The sequence below is a fragment of the Echinops telfairi genome, unplaced genomic scaffold (genome assembly GCF_000313985.2).
Source record: "Echinops telfairi isolate 266 unplaced genomic scaffold, ASM31398v2 ScPeMD7_7469;HRSCAF=8507_0, whole genome shotgun sequence".
In the NCBI taxonomy this organism is placed as follows: domain Eukaryota; kingdom Metazoa; phylum Chordata; class Mammalia; order Afrosoricida; family Tenrecidae; genus Echinops; species Echinops telfairi.
Genome location: NW_022111372.1, coordinates 3,538,612 through 3,561,550, shown reverse-complemented (window position 1 = coordinate 3,561,550; position 22,939 = coordinate 3,538,612). Strand labels below are relative to the sequence as shown.

The window sequence follows — 22,939 nt, the reverse complement described above, 5'->3', positions numbered from 1 at the left end:
TGGAGGCAGAGTTTAATACTTCAATCTGTCCGACATGAAGAAGTGCATCTTCATTGGTTCTAGAAAAATTAAAGCCTTATTTAAGAAGTCATTTTAAGAGGGTTTGGACTTAAAGAGTTTCTTATATAAATTTTAAATCATTCCATAATTAATATTATGTATTATTAAATAATCAGAGGTTAATCTAGATTTGCATGTACATGACATATTTTTAAATCACAGGATATTTTTAAATTTTTGTAAAATATAATAGTGAGTGCTCTGATTGCCAATTCTTAAGTGATCAGTGCATATAGTTAAAATAAAATCTGACTTGATTGGTAATTTTTTGCCTACACAATTTTAAAATAAATTTTCCTATGTTGAAAGTGAGAAAGGAAATAAGAATATGGTTATTCAGCTAAGTAAAGGCTTACTAAAACACTCAAACCACCCTGTAATGGTCATGGAAACCCCAATAAGGCTCAAGAAGATACTTCAAGAAAAGGTTTGGATCAGAAAATCAAGATTTGTGAAATGAAATTGATTTCCATTCTAATCAGGTCTTTTACTCTTCTTGAAAATGTCAGTTGTCAGCGTTGGCCATTACAGGACGGTGAGACAGGACGGTGAGACAAAGTGATTGTACCAGCTGACTGTCTGGGGCTATTCTACAGTGTGTCTGGAAAGGCTGCCAATGATAACCATCTCTTTTTCTTAACCAATCAGTCTGGCTCATCTAAGTCCTGAGTTGCTTTTCTTCTGTCTTGATAAAGAAATTATAAAGTGCAATATTGAAGTAGAGCAGTGGGATAAAAACAAACTCTAAGAAATGAAGTAAGTGACACAGTTCCACAGAATTAAATCTAAACATTATTTATAGCAATCAATATTTCAGCCATTTAGAAAAACACATTCATAAAGGGAGCATGAACAGATGTTCAAAAATGAGAATTTATTTGAATATACTGGAAACCACAGCAAATTTTGTAATTTGATTAATTGGTAAGAAGAATTAGGAATGTTAAAATCTATTTTCAAATTCTCTAAATTATATTTATAGCTTTGCTCATCTGAATCAAAATGTTTTGCATTATTAATATTTTTGCCATTGAAGAAAATCATAAATCGAATTTCTCAATAATAAAGTGCTAAAATTGACTATTTCATTTTTATTACAATTTTTAGGATGAGGATATAAAATCCTTTGTATTTAATGTAACAATTACACATACACACATATATTATATACCAATAGATGAGGAATGAATCTATTCATAAACTAACATAAAAGATTTCCAAGAATCCAACATACAAAGCTCTGTAACATTTGAGGGAGAATTCCCAAGTGACCCAAATGGCTAATGCACTAAGCTGTTAGCTAAAAGGTTGACGTGAGTGTCCCCAGAATTGCCTTACCCCAGAAGCAAGTCCGAAAGATCTACTCCTGAAAAAAATCAGTCATTGAACACACACTGGATTCCAGTTTTACCCTCAATCTATTCCAGGACTACTGTTTTGTTAGTACTGCTGCTCTTGTTGCTGTTGTTAGTGGTTTAACATTTGAATTGGAGAGAGAAGATATAAAATCTGCTACAATGGAATAACCTAAGTAGGTAGTGATTAAAGACAGCTACTAGGCAATATAATAAAACCACCATTCTTCTTTACCATATTCCTTTAAAAAATCATTCTAAGTAATTTTAAAATGTGAAAATACTGAATGAGACCAACTTATTAAAATTACTGTATTGCACAAAGCGCATTTAGGGTCAATAGCCTAATATAGCTTCTATTTCAGTAGATACCACTAAGTTCACCAAGATAAACATATTTTGCATAATCCTGTAAAATATCATATTATAATGATAAGCAATTTTTAGGATAGTATTTTTTTGTGTTCTGTTATTTTTTGCCTGACTTAAATTCTTTTATCTTTGCCATTGACAATTGTTCTCCTTTTCTTCATGGCCATGCTGAATTAATATTGTTGCTCTACCGCTGTATACAAACTGACTAATTATAGTAAGCCCCACAGGGTCAAAGAAGAGACCAAAACACTATCAATTGAAACTAACATTTGGATAAAAACTTGTCTTTTCATTTTCTTTGGACTCACAAGATGTAGGATTTTTTTTTGTGGGTTCAAATAGCCAAGAACTTTAATTTCTTTTTTTCCCCTGCTCCAATTTTATTATTTGTTAATCATTTTATTATTATATTATTATTAGGGGCTCATACAACTCATCACAATCCATACTTACAACAATTGTGTAAAGCAAATTTGTACATTCATTGCCCTCATCATTCTCAAAACATTTGTTCTCCACTTAAGCCCCTGGCATCAGCTCCTCAATTTTTCCCCTCCCTCCTAGCTCCCCCCTCCCTCATGAACCCTTGATAATTTATAAATTATTATTTTGTCATTTCTTGCCCTGTCCGATGTCTCCCTTCACTCACTTTTCTGTTGTCTGTAATCCTTGTAATCGGTTCCCCCTTTCCAACCTACTCTCCCTCTATGCTCCCAGTATTGCCACTCACACCACTGGTTCTGAAGGGATCATCTGTCCTGGATTCCCTGTGTTTCCAGTTCCTATCTGTACCAGTGTACATCCTCTAGTCTAGCCAGACTTGCAAGGTAGAATTGGGATCATGATAGTGGGGAGGGAGGGAAGCATTTAGGAACTAGAGGAAAGTTGTAGTTTTCCCTTTCTTCTTTGACGTGCTTGAGCTGGTTCACTTGCAAATGAAAGTGCCTGACTAATGTAGTAATTTAAGTTCTACATGAGATCACCATGAGTCAGAATCTATTCCGTGGCAACTAACAAGTATAATGATTAAAAAAATATCTTTCCTACATATTCGATTTGCAAAGCCCCAGAAAGGGAATTAATAATGTACAATTAACAAATGACATTATAATGTTTTACTTGATGCACACATTAAATCATCTTCCTCCACGCAATGATTTTATAAAGCAACGGTTGTAGTCAGGGCACTTGAGAAGCATCGAGGTTAAGTTTCACAACATAACTGTGGTCTCCGAATTGAGCATGCTGCCTTTCCCTCACTGTTCAAGTTCATTGTTGGTATTTATGATGTAGAAGTATAGAAACCAAAATTTACTCTGTATATTATGTTAACGCCCAGGGAATATCCCAATAGATTTTCTTGGTCTTTGCCTAATTAATGTAATTGCTGCATCATAAAACTTGACATAATCAAAATCATCACATGTCACTATATTTTGTTTTCTAAAAATTATATGCCAGTTTCATAATATTGATTTTTATTATTTTGTAAAGGATTGAAGCTGTGCAAAAACACTATATTTTACTTTATTATTTTTTTTAGATCAATCATTCTGGTAATAAATATTTTTACAAGCCACAATTATTAACATCATTGTTTTCCATTGATGTTTTTAAGCAATATCTCATCTCTGCAGAGTGCATAAAATAATATGAACAAAACTGCAAAAGATTGATATCACACATATTCTGATAACTCAAAATATATAGACAGTTTGTCTCAACTACTACTAGAAAAACAAGCCACACCCAATGCTCCTCTAAATTATTTTTTTAATATATAGAGAAAAATAAAATTGCCAATATACAGGATTCATAAGATGCTAAACCAGTTGTCATCAAATTAATCCCAACTGATGGCAACCCATTATGTATGAGGGAAACCGTGTTCTATAGGACTTTCAACGGCTATGTCAGAAACACTTTACCAGGATTTTCCTCTGAAGAGCGTCTAGCTGAATTTCAAAAGCCGTAGTTTCTCTTAGTATTCAACTGTGTTAACCATTTGTACCACCCAGGGACACATAAAAATTTTAAGGCACACAGAAAAGGGCAAGATTGTTGACAAGTGAGAGACATCTTTTGTAGCCCAGAAGCTACTTGAAAGCAAGAATGCTCTTGACTGTTCTAGAGCTGACAGTCAGGAAACAATTGTGAAAGTCTTTTACAGTATATGGTTTCAGAGTGCCTCTGGAGCTGTAAAGGGTTTGATAACATTGTCCACATTTCAGTCTCTGGGAGAGTGTATACAGGGGAAATGTTGGTGATCAAACAAAACAGTCTGTTCACAAATGGCAAATCCTAAGATCCACACTGGGAGAAGTGAATGACCCATCACTGCTTACCTTGCTACAGGACTGGGTTTTGAAATTTAGGTAAGGCAAAGAGCATTGCTACCAGACCATACAAATCCTTTATTAAACAAAAATACAAAAATGGGAAGTTATTCCTTTTCGATTTATCTTCCATATGGGTCTACACTTCTCTGAAGGCAGTGTTTCCGGCTCTCTAACTTATTCTCCAGACAATTCTGGGGAATTAGACCACTTCAAAATGGTCATTTTAGCATCTTCAAGGCACTCAAATTATGTTGTTTTAAATCCTATAATGTTTGCAAGCAAAAATAAATTTGCAGGGGAAAGATTGGGCTTGTAGGATGGACAAGATTCTCATCGGACCGCCCAGGCTGTTCTCAAACAAATAGGCACTTCTTCATGCTGGGGAAACCAAATAGTCCGGAGGCCAATCAACTTTCTTGGCTTTTTCTCCTTCACCAGTCAGGTTTCCTTCATAAGCCCCCATGATTGTCCTGTGATTTTTGAGAAAAATTGTCTAGATTACTCTTTTGGAATTACGAAAAAAAAAGAAAAGGTCACCAATCTGACCTTTCGCCTTGAATTTAACTGGCCCAGTAGATCGAGAAACAACTGTTTGAATAGATATATTATTTGAAGGAGCCCAAAGGTTCCTTGACAAGAGAATTACTAAAATAATTTGTCTGCAGTCATAGACTAATAAAAGAGAGTAATAAATATATCGTGTTTGGAATAAACCTGTACGTGTGTGAATTGGAACCCTAGTATGAAGTTCATTTTGATTTCCCATCATAGGTCATGGAATCAATTGTTTACGTCTACTGTACTTCTTGATATTAAAACATTACTGATGTAAATAAAATCAAAATCTTCACAACTGAACCAAAAAGCATTATGCTAAATGAAGAAAGGGCTGACATCATCAAGGATTTCATCATACTTGCAGGCAAAATCAGTGCTCATGGAAGCAGCAGCGAAGAGACCAAAAGATGAGTTTTATTAGTAAATCTGCTGCAAAGCCCTCTTTAGTGAATCGAAAAGCGACTATATTACTTTGAGGACTAAGGTGCCTCTGACCCAAGTCACGGTGTTTTCAACATCCTCATAAGGAAGACTGCAGAGGATTTGATGCACTTGAACTGTGGTGCTGGAGAAGAACATTGAAAGTGCATGGCCTGCTGAATGCCTAAACCATCTGTCTTGGATTAAGTAAGACACCAGAGTGCTCCTGAAAGGCAAGGACCAGAAGACTTTGATTTACAGATTTTGGACATGTAGGTGAGAGATCTATTCCTTGAGAAGGACATCATGCTTGGCAGAGTGGATGGGAATTGAAAAAGAGGAAGGCCCTCACAAAATAGAAGGACAACATGGCCGCAACAATTGTGAGGGTAGTGCTGGACGGGGCAGTGCTTCGTTCTGTTGTGGGTAGGGTCACTAAGGGTTGTAGCGGCCTCAATGGCACCTAACAACAGCAATCTAAATAAATGGAGATTAGTTCAGCTGTGTGGTAAATAGTGACTGGGCTGCATCTATAGGTAGAGATGGCAACTTGTCAATTAATTGCTAATTTTAAGAGTAATGCCCCAATATCTGACATTTTATTTCCAAGTCAATCAAAGTTTGGTCAGTGGTAAAGAATTACTTGGCTCCTATACATGGCTCCAGCCTTCATACATTGAAAAATATTTTTTAGGCTCAAACTCATTTGCATTGAGTCAATAATAAGTAAATGGATGGATTAGTGAAACGATAGTTATTTTTAGTTGATAAAAACATTTATGAACCTTTGAATTCCACGTGGATTCCACTGTCAAGTAGCAGCTCACCATAAGGACCACCAAAATGATCGTGAGTAGATCTAAGCTTCCATCTTTTTAATAATTTTCAAACCTAGATTACAAAAAATGAGAATATATTCCATAATACCATGCTAAATATAAAATGAGATTATGAAAAAATATTTCTAGAACTCCTTAGCACTGATTAAATATTTTAGGCTATGCCTCACCTCAACTTTTAGGCTAATAAAACATATACACATATACTTTTTATAGATAGAGGTACTCCTTACAGATATGCGTGTCTTATAAGTAAGTAAACAAAGAGTTGAAATTAAGATAATGTTATCTTTCACACTTGCCATTAAATAGTTCTCTTACATATCATCATTTTGTTCTTCCAGCAATACTCCAATTATTTAAAATATTTTAAATCAAACACTTGAAAACAGGAAATGAACTAGAACTTACAAGATGATTAAAACAGAAGAGAATCCCTGTTATAGTACGAAAAATGTCTTGAAAAAATGTATAATCTCTCAGCCTCATGTATGTACGATGCATGTTTGTTTTCAGTCAACACACTAGGTGGCCCTCACTGGGGCAAAACCTATAGAAAGAAAGCACATTCCCTTTAAACATCAGATGTAATTCTCTGAGATCCTGTTAATCATTTTTTTCCTCTCTAATTGAAAAAGTCACCACATACATTAGAGTACAAATTTCATTATTCTAGAAAGAATCTTAAAAGTTGACATTTCTTTGAACAATTGTTTGAGCAATCCTTTTTAAGTACATTTTCATTTTCTGGCATGGCTTGAATTGAATTCTAAATTTTCTGCTGCTTGTCCACTAAGCCCCTCTGGTGAATTTAAATAGGCTTCCCTATATATTTAGTACTTTCAAGAATTCTTTGTCACAGTGCCTACCCTGCTTTATTATTAGAGGGTTGCCTCGGAAGTCTAGCAGCCAGTTTGTTTTCTGCCATTAATAAAGAGTCTACTTCCACCCCCCACCCCCCACACCTCTTTGAAGAAGTTGAAAAGACTCCATGTTGGGTGGGGTGGAGGGGGGTGGGGCAAGAAGAGAGAGAGAGAAGTGAAGGGAACCAACCGACTGGTGTAATCCCCCAACAAAAAATGTTGTTTAATGTAGAAACCTCCCTGAGGTTTACAAATTCACTGGCTGGGCTTTGAGTGTGCTGAATAAGAGAGAAATAACTGAACCAGAGATTGGCTCCTTTCTTCCCCCAAAGATTAGGCGGTCTAATATGAGAAAGATACTACATCTAAAAAGTTCTACAAAACCAAATCTTTCAGTTGGCTTATTGTACAATACTACTATTATTTCTTTCTGAAGGTGTTCTGAAAGGGGCAGATGACAAAGCAAACTGGAACTTTCTCATCATTCACATACTATTACTAGAAAACAACCTAGAAGGATTTCAAGAAAGACCTACCTATTTGGTTGTACAAAATACTGGTATGGACCCTCGGCCTAGGGAAATCTAATTCAAAGTCAAGGAAAGATGGTCACTTGAAGGTCAGGAATCCTTGGATACCTACTGACAAAGAGGAGAAAGCTGAAATATCTTGGAAAAGATGATTGGTCAAATGGGCCTGCATTAGGCCAAAGAACTCAAAATAGAAACAAATTAAAAAGCTGCCTCTCACCAAACACCTGCCTCCCTCGACAAAGAAAGAAACACATTAAACCTCATCAGGCCATGATGGAATGCAGGACTTATTCTTATTTAGCTGATCTAACCTGACTGTCCATGATTGTTTCTACATATATTTTTTGTAGTTTAGGATTTATGAAGCTAACAAACATAAAATTCACAAAGCTTATGTCAACAAGATTTCAATTGATCAGAATTCTTAAACTTTAAATTTGCTTTAAGATATGCATGAAATTAGCTGAATGACTACATAAAGCTAACTTATTTCATCATAAATTTACTTAATTACCTTTAAATTTTTACCTGCTTTCAAGCTGCCGCAAGTAAAATCTGCACATACCATGCAGAGTGATGGAAAATAACAGCATTCAATGAGAGCTGAAGGCACCTCATTGAAGAAATGCTGTGGTTGATTTTCTGTAGATGTTATTTTTTTAAGTGACTTTGAGTAAGAATTCTTAAAAACAAGGACAAATAGAACAAAGTTAATACCTATTTGTTTGGGGCTTCTGATATTTAGGAAACCTAAACATATAGATGGCACATAGACACTTAAAAGCCCTTTCTACTTAATGAATATACTGTATAGTCACAGTTACCCGAACAATTTCATATTCCCCAACTCTACATATGTCCAGATTTATAAAACAACAACTTCTCTCCATTAGAAACTTTTACTTTTCTAAATGCAGTCACCAAGGGATCAATGGAATTTGAGTTCTTAAATGTCCAATAATAAATTAAACTATATTTTAAGCAATCAAAATGATGCATGTGTTTGCCGCCCACAGATATATAGAGTGCTAGACACATGCAAATGGAAAGAAATTTGGGGCAGAAGGTAACTCTTTATGTACTGTTTTCTCAAAACCAACCCATACAAGGAAGTTTATAAAACCATTTCCATATTTACCAGGTGAATTGGGCCCAATCTAGGCATATGTAGCAGAATGTCCATTTGTAGAAGAGTTTAGGGTAGAATATGCACTTCTCTAATTTAATTAGTAATAAGCTCGTAATATAATTTCCTTGACATACCTATCCTCTCCTAGACATTGCTAATGCAATCTAATGCTTAAGTGATTTAAGATATGTCTAGGCCTCCAGTAGTTTTACTGGAGTACTAAAGTGTTAAGGACTTCTATACAGAGAAAGATATTGATCCCACAAACCCTGAAATAAAATATAATCATATTTAGATTTGGCAAAATTCCAGAAGTGGCTTCCTTGGTGAATCCTAAAAAAGCTTTTTTTTTTTTTTAAATACCATTTTGAAGAATTGATGTTTTCCTTCCAGAGATTAAAAGTTAAAAGTACGAGCATCACAATAATAATAAAGCAATTCAAAAAGACAAAATGAAAGCTATTACTTTCTTGATCTTTGATAGATGTTTAATTTAAGGGATGGCCTTAAAATACAGTTTGTTGGGGGTGGCTAGTGACAGTAAACAATGTAAGAGAGAAAAAGAATCAAGCAGGGGTTAGCATATTCATGTAAAACAATGATTTGCTATTTTGAAATTAAAATGTACAAATAAGCTGGTGTCAGAGATGAGGTGATTCCTCATTTCCACCGCATTGAGCAAGCTCACATCGATAGCAGACAGCTTTTAATATATGCGTCTGGCTCAGGCTGGTCTCCCAACCAGGAAGCCTTGGAATTGTTAATATCACTGCTTTTTTGGTATGCAGCACACATCATTTTCTCGCTCTTTGTTGTAGATTGCTCCTTTTATTTTAAGCTTAGTATGATCTGATTTTCTAAATCATATTATATTGTCCCTAAACCTATTACCTTGGTATAGCAAAGATCGCAATGCAGAAGTGGCATTGTCTATGCTATCCAGCACAAAGTAGTTGATATAAACAGCCTCACCTACTTGTATCTCTACACACCTTTGTGGAGGCCAAGAAAAGGTCTATCATAATTGTTGGCACTAAAGATTTTTCATATACAGGATAATGGCAGAGAGACTTCAAAATGTATACTATCATGATTAAAAATATATTGTGTCTGTGTGGAAATATAAGTTCATTCTAAATTCAAAGTCAATATTTTTGTTATGATATACAAGTTAGCAGATAGTTTAGTTAATAAACATGTAAGCATGACAAGAAATTCATGTATTTGGAATAGCTTATATTAGGTATTGCTGCAGCCAACCAAACATTTATCCCTTTATTACTTTAAATGGAAGAAAATATCTTATATATATTCTTTATGATTTTGTGAAAACATATGCCAATCAATGTATACATATGTGTATAAATTATATAAGATAATTTCTGATCACGCTTATACTTTATTAAGTATAATAAAATTTCTGCATGCATGCAGACATATAATATACCTAGAAGAAACCATATTGAGAAGCTTGCACTTTTAAAAATCTTCAATAACTAAGAGGATGGGATTAAAGAAGTAAAAATGGACACAACACCAAATCTTTACTATTTACATTGCCTCCTTTCATTTAGAGATTTTAAAACATTCATATACATATACATACACTTAGCTTCAGAGATTCTAAATACATGGAGTATATGACATAAATAATGTGAATAAGTACAGCGTAGAGAACACACTACGCCTTTATAGAGGATAAATGTGCTTATGATTTTCTTATTTCTATTTTTTAGGAATAATATAACACATGGATAATTTGAATTAAATTCTAGGATATTTAGAGCATACCTAATTGTAACAAATTCAACAAGGTGGTTAGTTGACTACATATATTATTCTAAACTACCTATACATTTATTTAAACAATGCAAGAAGGCAAATGTATTATGTGGCACCCATGTAAGGTAATAGAGTAAATGAATGAAGTCACTTGTTTCTTCTATTATGAGAAGTCTCTTATCTCCATTTTGAATCTTTATGTGTATAACATTATTATAAAATGTTAGGTGGATGTGATACATTGACTCTATTTTAAATACATGTTTGATATAGCAATTGCTATAAATGTTCAAAGATGTCACATTAAATTTGTAAGGTATTTCTTATAAAGATTAAAAATCTTAGAAAATGAAAATTATGTTGTTAAGATGGCATTTATAGTTTTATCTCACATAGGTTTATAATATAGACAAAGTCAAATGTTAACACTAAAAAAGTATTATATTTTCCCAAATTATTAATGCCAACTCTCTCTTGACTTTACTGTTACAACAAGTGAATGTCAAACTACGTAAAGTGCTTTGTCTGTTTACAAGACCAGGAAAATCTATGGAAACAAATACCAACTTTAAAGCACCATTCTTCTTCAATCTGTAGCAATATGTATGAAGGTTAGTAAAGAAGATTGTAGATCTTTGCCTTTCTAGGCCTCAAGCATGATTATAGCTATATATTATAATACATTCTGAGCCACAGTCATATAAAGACATATAGATTATACTTAATTTGCTTATATGCATATTTCTTATACATATGCAAAAAGTTATGAATATAAACAATGTTTCATTAACTAATGAGACATTCTCTTATACTTGTCACTTTAAATAACAGAAGAGAAGCTTTTTAAAAACACTTTTAATTTTGCTTCTCATACAGGTACGTTGCATTGCTTTTATAGGACTGTTAAAATACAAAACAAATGCTATTTCAGTGCAGCTATGTAATCACTTTAGAGAGTACAGTTTCTGACAATAGTATTTTAGGGAGTGGGTCAGGGAGGAAACGTTACTGCTATAAAGCAAAGCATTGTTCCTTTCTCCTAGGCAGGATCTATGTAGGCTCTTTTGTTCTGATGGTAACTGCAGACAATCAATAAGGTCCAAAGCTGCTGGTTCCCCTCCGCCTAGGTCCCAAGAGCCTGACTTGTGATGTTACTAAAATACCTCACAAGTTAGGGTCTCAGGGACTAGGAAAAGTCTGGTTCGATGAGAAAGAATTCTTCTTCCAGTATTAAGAACAGCTTAGAAATTACAGTTGGGTTTCATTGAACTCTAATTATTAATCAAATTACATAAGTTGAAATATATATATGTATAAAAACTAGGATGAGCTGCATAATCATATCTATTTTAGGATTAATCACAGATCTTAAAACAACTAAGCATATAAGGAACAATGCAAACAATGAACAGTTAAGAGTCATTCCATTAGCTCCAAAGAAAGAGACTGAAAATGGGTTAAAACCTGTTTCGAGCACATTTGTACAGTATCACTGTAACCTCTATTACATTAAAGAAGGATTATATGCTGGCTAATGGGACCCTAATTGAAATATTGTTTCCCACCACTTTCTACACAGCACAACTGTTAAGGTGGGCCCCAGGACGGACATATAATGCTTCAAATCTGATTGAAATATACACCTTTGCAGTTCAAAAGAAAACAAGATAACAAACTTTTTGCATGTCATAATTTAATACCTCAGAAGCAGGCTTCTCCTCTTTGGGTCGCCAACCTATTCAGACAGGAAATATTCCCATGCATACTCTGCAGTTACTGGAGCCCCTTAATAAACATGTAACTTAAAGTGCAGGCACATCCTAAGAAAAAAGGATTCTGTTTCTTGAATATTTGCATTACAAAGCCCAGTACTTTTGATAGTACACAATCCCCATCCTGTATATTCACTGAATTTCCTCCAATCTCTTAGCCTTGTTTGTGGTTCGAGAACAGATTTTGTACTTTAGAAATGATCCAAGGTTTAGTCGCAAAGAACGCAAGGTAAAACAATCGGACCAGCCGTAACATAAAAGTCCTGACCAGAGAGGTGGAATCTGGTTCTTCTGAAGTGGTTGATCTTAAAAGGCAAAAGAGGAGGGGGAAAAATAAAACACGGAGAGCATTAGAATGTTTGCCTATCGAACAGGTGAATCAGCCATTTGCAGTGAGCTGCAAGGAAAGCAGTGGTGAACAGAATATTTGCTAACCGCACCCCCACCCTAGTACCACACCCCTTTCCAACCACGGCCCCCCCACCCGTCCAGATCTTTACGTTGCCTTAGAAGACTTTAAATATTCCGCTCCATGATGTAAGGCATCATTATATAAGAGCTCTTTCTGTTTATCATTTGATTTTTTCCCCTTACTGAATCAGTTAGAGCTTAAAACAGCAAATACTTCAAACCCAAAAAAGGCAACACTCAGAAAAAAAGCAAAATAATAAAACAGTCCTTAGATAAAAGTCCATGCTTTTCCTTAAAACGGAATATGGCTTTACAATTTTTGACCATAGCATTGAACCAATTATTAGCATGAAAAATCTCACCCCTCCATAAATATGACATTAACATAATTATACCACCCCCATCACGGAGACCCATCCTCCTTAGGGAATACATCTGATGCTCCGAAGATGGAAATCAGTCAGATTTTAGTTGCTCTCCAACGTACCTTGGCTTCTCACTGACTGACTGGCTTTTACCCTCCACGCACTCACACGCCACCCCCTCCCCTCGGCTAGACACGGATGCCCGAGCGAGCACGCGCGCGCGCACAGGCATACAGACAGACACCCAGCAAGAGGCGCGGCACAGCATCTGATGCTGACTCAGAGCGCTTCTGTGTGCACGGGGTGGCAGCGGCTGGTTTTCCACTGCACTCATCATTAACATGAACTCGCACTCTAGCATCCACCCGCTGCCAGGCCTGCTGGACTGCAGCATTTGCATGTGGCTGTCACTTGAGCCCTGGCCGGTCCAATGATAGAAGGAAATTGCAAAAGAGAAGGAAAAGGAAGAAAAAGGATGAAGCCTCCAGGCTCATCTAAGAAATGCCTGCCTTTCGCCCAGACTCCTAGTTTTCCACGTTTATACTTGCTCTGTGGCAGTGTCGCGGGGGTTTGACATCTTTCTCGAAGAAAATGTCTTGTGCTTCAATGATCAGTAGTCAGCTGGTCTTCCCTGCACCGCACACTCAGATCCCCACCCCTTCCTTCCTCCCTTAATCAATAAGACAGATCTCCAAACCCAGGGTAGAAACAGACTCTGACAGTCTCATCCTGGATCCCTGGTCTCAGGAAGAGGGCATCCAGCCCCACACGTGACCAGAGAGGGCAATAATGCCAGCAATTCTTACACAGCCACGGACTTTGAGCCTTTCTATTTCTCCTCTTTTCCTGGGCTGGAAAGAGAGCAAAGGCTTCTCTCCCCTTCTCCATGAAGCCCCAGAGAGCCCAAGGGACACATGTGTGAGGAAGTTGTGTGTGCCAGTGTGGATCAATCGCTTCCATTTAATAATGGAGGGGAGGCTGATGTTAATAAAAATAATTGCTTGATAGTTTTATAAATTGTGCTCTCATAATGTAGGGATTATAATATCTGTCAGGATCTGAATCACGAATATGATTTTAACTATGTTGAAATCCTGAATTACTGGATTGAAATCAATTAATAGGATGTAAGCAGATATTTTTTATTTCTTTGGAACTTTTTAATACAATAATGAATAGCAGTATGCTTGCAAATCTATGAAGGTCTTTGAAATGTAGAAAATGTTCACGTGCTATAAATATTAAAGATTAAGTATATGTGGTCACATAAAATACAGATTTGTGTGCATGTGAGGGAGCAATGTGTTATATCCATGACAATTACTATAAATTGAAGTAAAATATTTGGCTGGGCACAATCATGTTTATGCCACACTGTTTCACAGCACTAAAGAGAGCATTTAGGTATTCATCTGGTTCCTTTGTTCTTCAATTGCTCCCTGTAATGACAGAGTATGGTAAGCTGCCTACCTTCCCTTTCTACATGATCAACGTTTCTAAACTGCTTGCCAGAGAGAGCTAGCCATCATAACTGTAAAGTACACAACAAATGCGTACAATGAGAAGCAAAATACGACACTCCTCAAATCAACTCAGACTGTCTGATGCTATAGAGATTTCCGTTTGCCCACACAGACAGATCCCAGCATGCACTGCAGGCCCAACTAAGGTAGCAGTTTGGCAGGAGATTCGTGGCAGCAAACATGAAGGGCATCTATTCTCAGAGGCTCCAAAGAAAACATTACGAGACGCAGACAGAGAAAGAAGCATGTGTCGTAGCACAGGCGTCGATGAAATTGGCTCCTCCAGGCTCCTGATGTGAAAGAAAGAAAAAAAAAACCTCACAAAAAAAATAAAAGAAAGGCACACCAGAAGGAAAGAAACAGCTACACACACATTCTGAAGACAGGCCGGGAGGGCTAGAAGCAGAGAAGGTGGGGATAACTGAAACTGAGGCGAGGGGGGAGGGCAGGGATGAATGAATAAGACGAAATAAAAGAACTGGACAGTATAGAATTGTGAAGCATCAAAAAAGCAAATTGCACATCAAACTGGATTTTAGAAATGAAAGACTCATCTTTGAGTGGGAATTTAACGCAAATGTAAAACGAAAATCAACATGTGTGCAACAAAGCTTAAAATACTGCCAGTAACAGTGAGGTGTCTGCCGACTTTTTCCTCCTCTGCGTTTAGTAAATTCACCATCTCTTCATCTCTTTCCTCAGACTCATCCTCTTTTTCAGTTCTCCAGTAACCGTGTCTTTTATGCTATTTTTCCCCTAGTCAATTTCCCACAATACTCCGGATAAATTAATGTCATGACCTTGCTATGGCTATCAAGCACACAAAGTAGTCTATTTTAATAATTGAACATGTGTTTACAGCAAACTGCCTACTGATATCCTAGCTCTGTGGATTGTCTACACAAACATTTCACTGCTACTTCTGCGCGTCAGGAACAACAGATGCAGATACACTGTCCCCCGCCACCTCCAGCCCATGGCATTTCTTTTTATTACACGCACACAGACAGGCACACTCAACCGTACACATCACCTTCATGGTATAGAAGGCATCAACATAATAACCAAGGGACTTAGAAAGTGCTGGGGGTGGGGGGATTTAAAGAAAAGTAAGAAGTATAACTGAAAGGGCATGCATGTAGAATATTTATATTCAGATCGAGGTTAGCCAGTTTAAGTGCCCAGGCTTCTGTCAGGACCACCTCTAGGACCAATGGGAAAGCAGCCTTGATTAAATCAATATCTGTTTGAAGGAAGATGCTGAAGTCAATCAGTTCAATTACCACTGTTACAGATATGGGCCGAAGGTCTCTCCTGATTCTAAACTTCCAACCATCAATACTAAAAGCAACCCTACTGAGAGTTTATGTTTTAACACCTGCTAAAGGATTTACCAGGTTTAATTTTTGACTCTGTTTGTATTTAGTTAAAACAATGCAAAGTAAGTGTTGACATATTAGATCAATTGTTTTTATGTTCTATTTGAGACTGTTTTATTAACATATACAATATAATCAGAACAGATTTGAACATATATAAAAGGATATAATAAGTTTAAGAAAGCATTGTCTTTAACTCTACTGAAGTATTTTAATACAACCTGCCTTCTACCTTTCTACTGAGGCAGGGACCTTTTACTTCTGATAAAAGCCATTGAAATTAGTTCTTCCATGGGAATCACATTTGAAGTAGTTGGTTAACTTAAACTGCAAAAGATAAACTACAGTTTAAATTTGAGCTCAGATTTAAATGAACTTCCACGAGATATATATTTCTCATTACTTCCATCGTATGTTCTTTGTTTCACCAAACTTACTCTCTCCAAGCAAGTGCTGCCAGCCATGTCTAGCTGTTTTATTTAAAATTAATCAAAATTTAAAATCCAATTACTCCGTTTTCCTAGTCATGTTACAAATACACAGCATCCATCTGTGTCTGACAGATACCATTTTGGAAAATGTGGATATAAACCATTTGTAACCTTCCCAAGAGTTCTGTTGTAAAATGCCTACTTAAACTCTCCTTGTGACAAGTTTGAAATCATACCTGGTCATTGGAGCTAAATAAGGTTGTACAATTTGAACATGAGAAAACATGTTAATAGAGTTGCGTTGATTTATATGTACAGCTAAAATTAAGAGACTTTCTTTGACCCAAAGGCTTTTGTTTACTAACAGTTCTGTAATATGCAAGGTTACTTGAAGGCAAGGATTATACAGAAACCACTTTATGGTAGTTGATAACAAAACCACAGACCACACAAAACATACAGATTCTCTCCATAAGTCTTAGGTGCTGCCTGTCTGAACCAGCCCCACAGAGGTGAGCGTCTTGCGCTTGCCAGTGTCAACCACCAGGGATGTCCATTTTCAGTAGGGAAGAGTGACCACAGGAGAGAAAACAGCAAACATTTCTAGAAAAGTTCAATAAAAACACTCTTGATAAAGGTAGCCAGCGCTATATGGTCCCGATGAATCAAGCAGAGGAGCAAGGGACATGGTTATTTTCTTAGATTTTTAAGAGAAATAAAACAATAACTAAAGGGTAGTGGGACAGGAATCAGTTGTCCACGAACTCAGTTGTACTGGTTGGAAATGTTCTATGAAATGAACACAGAGAAAATATAGAAAAAGGTGTGTATGCGCGTGTTCTTGATAAAAAGTACTTTTGATTTACATATAATGACTTTGATAAAAATGTAGTTCTTGATAAAAATACTTTTGAGTTACAAATAATGACTTTTTAAAGCAATATGAAAACATAATCACACATGAGTTACTAGTGGTGATGCAATGCCCTTAAACCAGGAACTAAGAAGAACGGACCTATAATTTCTTTTAGAACTTCAGTATTGGGACTAGAGAATAATTTGATGTTCAACTCTTGAGTCTTTCTGACTAGGAGGCAAAATCTGTATTTCTCAACTTGAAATTACTGACATCCTCTTTTTTGAGCCCAGAAAATCACAATGATCATGGAAACATAAACATTAACAGATTGTTCTTGCTCCAGGAAGGTGTCTTGAGACATGGCATGTGAAACCCAATGTTCATTTCAGTATTTAGGAATTGGATGTGATTATACCACTGTACCAACTGTCCTCCCATCTTACCGCCCTTTTAAAATCTCTTTCCTGCCACTCTCTCCCCATCCTAGCTCTGCTTTCTCCTAGGGTAAAGGCCACTTTATAACCCAGACTGTTATTAAAACCTGAAAGGGGTCCACATTCAAAGTGAGATCACAGAGATGACATTTGAAAAAAGCTAATATGAAACAGGAGAACCATGAATATATGAAATATAGGAATTTTCCAGGGAGTGTGGACAGGAAAGTAACAAAAGCCCTTGAGAAGATGAGTTTTGAGGACGTGGATGAAGTATTTCTCTTCCTGGGAAAAGACAAGGAATTACAATGAGGAGCAGATTATCACACACACACACACACACACACACACACACGAAAAGGGAATTACAATGAGGAGCACATTATGACATACACACACACACAGCATGCCATATCAAATTAGCTAAGAGGGTTTCAAAAAGTACATGGAAAATGGAATAAAAAGATAATGTAATATCCAGGGACTTTTTGAAGGTTCTTCACATTTAAATCAGCAAAATATCTGCAAGATATTTTTAGTAGTTAGTACTATTATACATGCTAATATTCAATGACCTTTTCTGTTGTTTTGTGGTTTCCAAATAAGTTAGAAAGAAAATAATAAATCTGGATTTATTTTAAGATGGAACGAAAGTGGAAATGACTTAAATGATATCAAATGACTTTAGAATTACTATTCTAAATGAATTCTGAATATTGGGGCAAAGCGTGCATACCAATTTCTGCTTCTGAGCTTAGTTTAACCGTAGAGACTCTGACGTTGCTTATAGGACCTTATATTCTGGTGTTCGTGGTTGGTTATAGATCCTTGAAACAAAGCAGGAAAGTGATATGGAAGCTGATCTGAGAGTCAGGAAATTGATTCTAGTGTCAGTTCTGTAGTTAGTAACTTTACTATCTGGGTTCAGTCATTTACGGTCAGACTTAGTCTTTAAAGTTGGGAGGGAGGACTGAGCCATCATGATGCCAATTTAGCTCAAAACTTTTGTGGATTGGAAGGGGAGTAAACTTGGAAACACATGTTGGTCGTTATCATTTAAATGTTTGTATACGTGATTACCTCATTTAATACCGTTATATAGGGTTGGAGATGAGTGCACATTCTCTTTCTACGTTCTTGTGACAGCTTACATTGTAACTGAAACCAAAAATGTGCCATTTCATATTAGCTGTAAAATATGAAAATACCAAATAGTATATTAAATGGTTGATGCATATTATCCTATTTACATTTAAAGCATTATCATTTGAAATTATATATCTGCGTATATATTTGTGGCGAATTTAGTTTCAGAAATGAGAAGGTATTCCCGGTGGCATTGTCAGGCAAGAACTGACCTGCTGAGAACAAGTTTGGCAGTGAAACTCACCGGAAGTTCCACAGGAGAAATGTGAATGCACACGGCTCCAGGAAAGAGCTACAGCCTCAGAAACCAAATATGGGGTCAACGTGAGCCGCGATTTACTGGATGACAGTGTTTGGTTTTCTGGTTTAGTTTCTGAGGGCCAGCATGAAGTCGTAACAGAATTCTGGAAATCACCGCTGAAGACCAGGGTGCTTGATGAACAGTCATTGCTGGTCAGTGGAGGCTTACCTGGTGTTATGTAACTGAGTAGGCTTTAGGTGAACTTGGAAGAAAGAGCTAGTGATCTACAAGCCATGAAAACTGTGTGAGTCACAGTGAAGTTATCCCAGCCTGTCTTCTCCAGCTACTAACAACAACATCAACACTTCTTTAAGGCTTACCCTAAGCATATATGATTCGTATAGCTACCGAGATGATGAATTATTGATTTTCTTGAATAACTGGTTGTAAAAACTAGGCTAGATGGATAAAAAATATTTTAGGATTAACTAGTTGTCTAGACATACTTCAATGTCAATAACGCTTTACATGTTATAGGATAGAATCTGTCAGTTTATAAAATTTTCTTATGTAAATATTAGAATTTTGAATAATTTCCAAATCAGAGAATCAGGTGAATCACAGGTTTAAAAATTTCTACCAACTATCAAAATTGTGAAAAAAAGATTTTTTTTTGGTTTATAAGACTGTTTACATTGAAATGCTACTGATTTGAAGTGGTATACAGTTATTAATGAATAATAGTTACTAAGCTGGTTTTGCATAATCATCTTAACTCTGCATTTTAATTTTTTAAATCTGATGACGTGCAAATTTTCTAGTTTTTTGCTTTGTTCTTACTATAAAGTAAAGAAGGTATTTTATCTGCTGGTCCTAGTAAATGGAAATAGCACCCAGGATATAGTGCACTATATTAAAAAAACATTTTTCCAATGTATAGATATTTCACCTTCTTTTACATTTTCTCTATTAAAATAATTTAAATTTTGGAAACAATTCATAAGCATTCTTTCCAAGACAGGAAATCCACATTGCTATCTTTTTGCTTGGTGTTTAAAACACTGTTTCCTGATGATCATGCGTTTTGAAGTAAATGGTCTAGGAAACAAGTTTTTAAAAACACATTATTTATGAATGTTGACACGAGAGCATATACTTAAATGTAATAACAGGTTTCCAAAATAGAGATGAAGTTTCCATCACATAGGATCGGGGTGGAGGTGGGGGCAGGAAACAGCACAGTGTACCCTTCTAAGCAATATAAGCATAACGCAAGCATTTCTGACACTGAAGGTTCAAGTGCATCCCAGTTCTCATGCTTTGTCCTCATCCTTTTCAATCATCATATTGATTTTGTTAAGGGTCAGCGGGTATACTTTCATCAGTCAAGAAACTAGTTCGAGTGCTCGCTTCGGCGGCACATATACTAAAATTGGAATGATGAAGAGATTAGCATGGCACTTGCACTAGGATGACATGAAAATTCCGTATTTAAAAAAGAAAAAGAAAATAGTTTGACACAGCAAAACTGCCAATTCAAGAAAGATCAATCCCAACTTTGTCTTCCTGTGAATACATTATAGATATTTCTACTTCCTCACCTGAATTCCATAATGGATATCCCAGCTTAAGAAAGGAAATGAGAATTATTGTTTTCATAAAATATAATGTATGCCTGCATATTTCCCATGCTGAGTTGATGTTGAACTTGATGGACACCATGTCACCTTATCAAGCGCATTTTCAAATTCACTGGTGAAGTTGGTGCCTCTTTAGCATCTTAAAAACTATTTAAAAACAGCGTTTTTTAAAAGTGTTGAATCCGTTGTCATTTTTGGAAAACAGTTCTAAAAGCATATTACAGCCATCGTTTTATAGCCACCTGTATTATACGTGCACTTTTAATGCATCAAGGAAATTGTTGCCCTGCACATAATCTATTGTTCCCGACACCCTTGCAACTGAAGTGAACATGAATTACATTAGAAAATTGCACACATGAAACAACACAGAACAACAAAGGACACCTCATACAACATTATGTCATTCTTTCTTTGGGAGAACATTTTGCAAATCAGGCTATAACAAACCTTTAAGGATTAATGCCATTTTGACTTCACTAATCTGAAAAGTTTCATACACTATTATGCTCTACCCCCTGTTTCTATAAACTTTATATATAGCTTTACAGGACAAAGGAAATATTCACAAAATCAAATCCTTCATAGTCTAAGTGGCCCGCATGCAACTTTTGTAGTAATGCCTCCTTACGTTTGTTTATTTAACAGTTGAATTAATTTGTTTTCCCTTATGTATCATGAGACATAACCCATAGAAAAAGAAAGGTAATGTCAAAATGTATCCTCAGATACTTTGCTGTCTTGAAGATTCGAATTTAAGAGCAAACATGTATTTCCATTCCTGTGCCCGACAAAGGCATGTTGAAAGCACACAACATGAAGCAAAAGAAAACTGGTTTTCAATGGCTAAATACGGAGCTCAGGAGGACAGAGAACTTACTGCTTCTCTTCAGTGCTGGACCTTTAAAACGCTTGCTGGATGAAAGCCTTATAAAAACTACAGCTTCTTTAGTAAAGAATTAAAGCTGAATATGCAACATTTCCTAGGAGTATTGAATAAGTCTATTTGTCCAGCTTACTTTGCAAAGCCTGCGTAGAAAACAGCACCATAAACACTTTCAGTCCCCACACAAGGGCTAAACAAAGAGTCCTCTTTCTAGCCATCTAATCGGGTAATTTATTTTTTCAACCCTCACATAAATCGAAACACAGCTGTAACCAATAACTTGCAGATCCAGTTCCCAGCCAGCTGGAATCAGTTCTGCTGAAACAGCAAGATTTTTACATTGTTCACTTCTGTACATCTGGAGAAATCATGGTGGTTCAAAGGTGACCAGAAAAGCTCTTTAAATAAATCTTACCAACAGTGAAGATTTGCCTACGGATCTACAAACTCCACATTAACTTCTGCAAAACGTTCATTTCATCAAATTAATGGTTATAAAGGCTATTTGCATCTTCATCAATACAGATTTTAGGAGTTGCTAATTGAGTTAAGCACTTAAACTCCTTGTTCAAGTAACTCACTTAAGTTGCTTCAAAACTTTTTGCCATGAGCTGTCAAAATTTAAAGACATATATATTAAAACACTACATTATATTCAAAAACATCAATCATAAGAACTCAACCTGCCACAAAGCCAGATTCCAGAAATGTCCCTCCTAGTATCTTAAGTTAATCGTGTCTAGCTCATCTAATCCTCTATTTAGATACAAATCAATGAGAAATACTATCCAAATAAAAGACCTGGAGCACCTCCATCAAGCTGGGCTGGCAAATCCCCCAGGATAAGAATCCCCCGGGGAGAAAGAAACTCTATCAGGAATGATCCACATGCAGCCTTGCAGGGAGATGCTGATGGACAGGGGGAGGGAAGCCTAAGGGCAGCATTCACTTTTGCTCTCTTAGAAAATTAGAACTGTATGTAGGACAAAGGGTAGGGCTCCCCCCAAAAAAGAAAGCTGAAACCATTAACTCTTGATGCAAAAAGACTTCTAGAACTTTTGAGTAGACATAAAACAAAAATATAAAGATAAAAAAGACCCGAAGAGTAAATAACAGAGGTATTCTTGGCATTTGAATTTTGCAGAGTATCTTAATTCAAAAGCATCATTTTCTCCACTAAAGCCATCAAAACACAATCATTTAGGATAAATGGGTATATATGAATGTCAAACATTTAGTTCTGCTTTTAATGTGTTCATATGTGCAAACAAATAACAAAGATACTTGGTTTCTCCTCCTTTAGCTAAATGAATTAGTAAGTAAGCAACGGGCATATTCATTATTTGACTATTTTATAAAGTGTGTGTATATTGCTGTTGTACTACACTGGTATTCAATGACTTCCTTAGTACTTTTTACTAAAAGGAGTAATATATATAGTTAGTTAGTTATTAGTTAGTTAAAGTATACTTTTCAGGGTCATTCAATACGGGTCAGAATGTACTCAATGGCCGTGGGTTCGGCACTCAGATGGTGGTCCTACAATGAGTAGCAATTTCCCACTAGACTTAAGTTCTTGTTTAAGTTCATTCACTTGTT

At 36.0% G+C, this 22,939-nt stretch overlaps 1 long non-coding RNA gene and 1 pseudogene across 2 annotated transcripts in view; one reads left to right on the top strand and one right to left on the bottom strand.

Moving 5' to 3' along the window:
- Positions 1-22,939, bottom strand: part of LOC123521037 — a 92,090-nt gene that overhangs the window by 22,462 nt on the left and 46,689 nt on the right. The window contains exons 2-4 of one of the 2 annotated variants that reach the window (XR_006679531.1): positions 7,346-7,447; positions 6,358-6,496; positions 5,893-5,998 (exon numbers count right to left, since the gene is read on the bottom strand). This is a non-coding gene — a long non-coding RNA (uncharacterized LOC123521037). Of the gene's footprint in view, positions 1-5,892; positions 5,999-6,357; positions 6,497-7,345; positions 7,719-22,939 lie in introns of those variants that run through there. The other variant, XR_006679530.1, reaches the window with a different exon arrangement.
- On the top strand, positions 20,217-20,309 carry LOC115873613 (annotated as a pseudogene).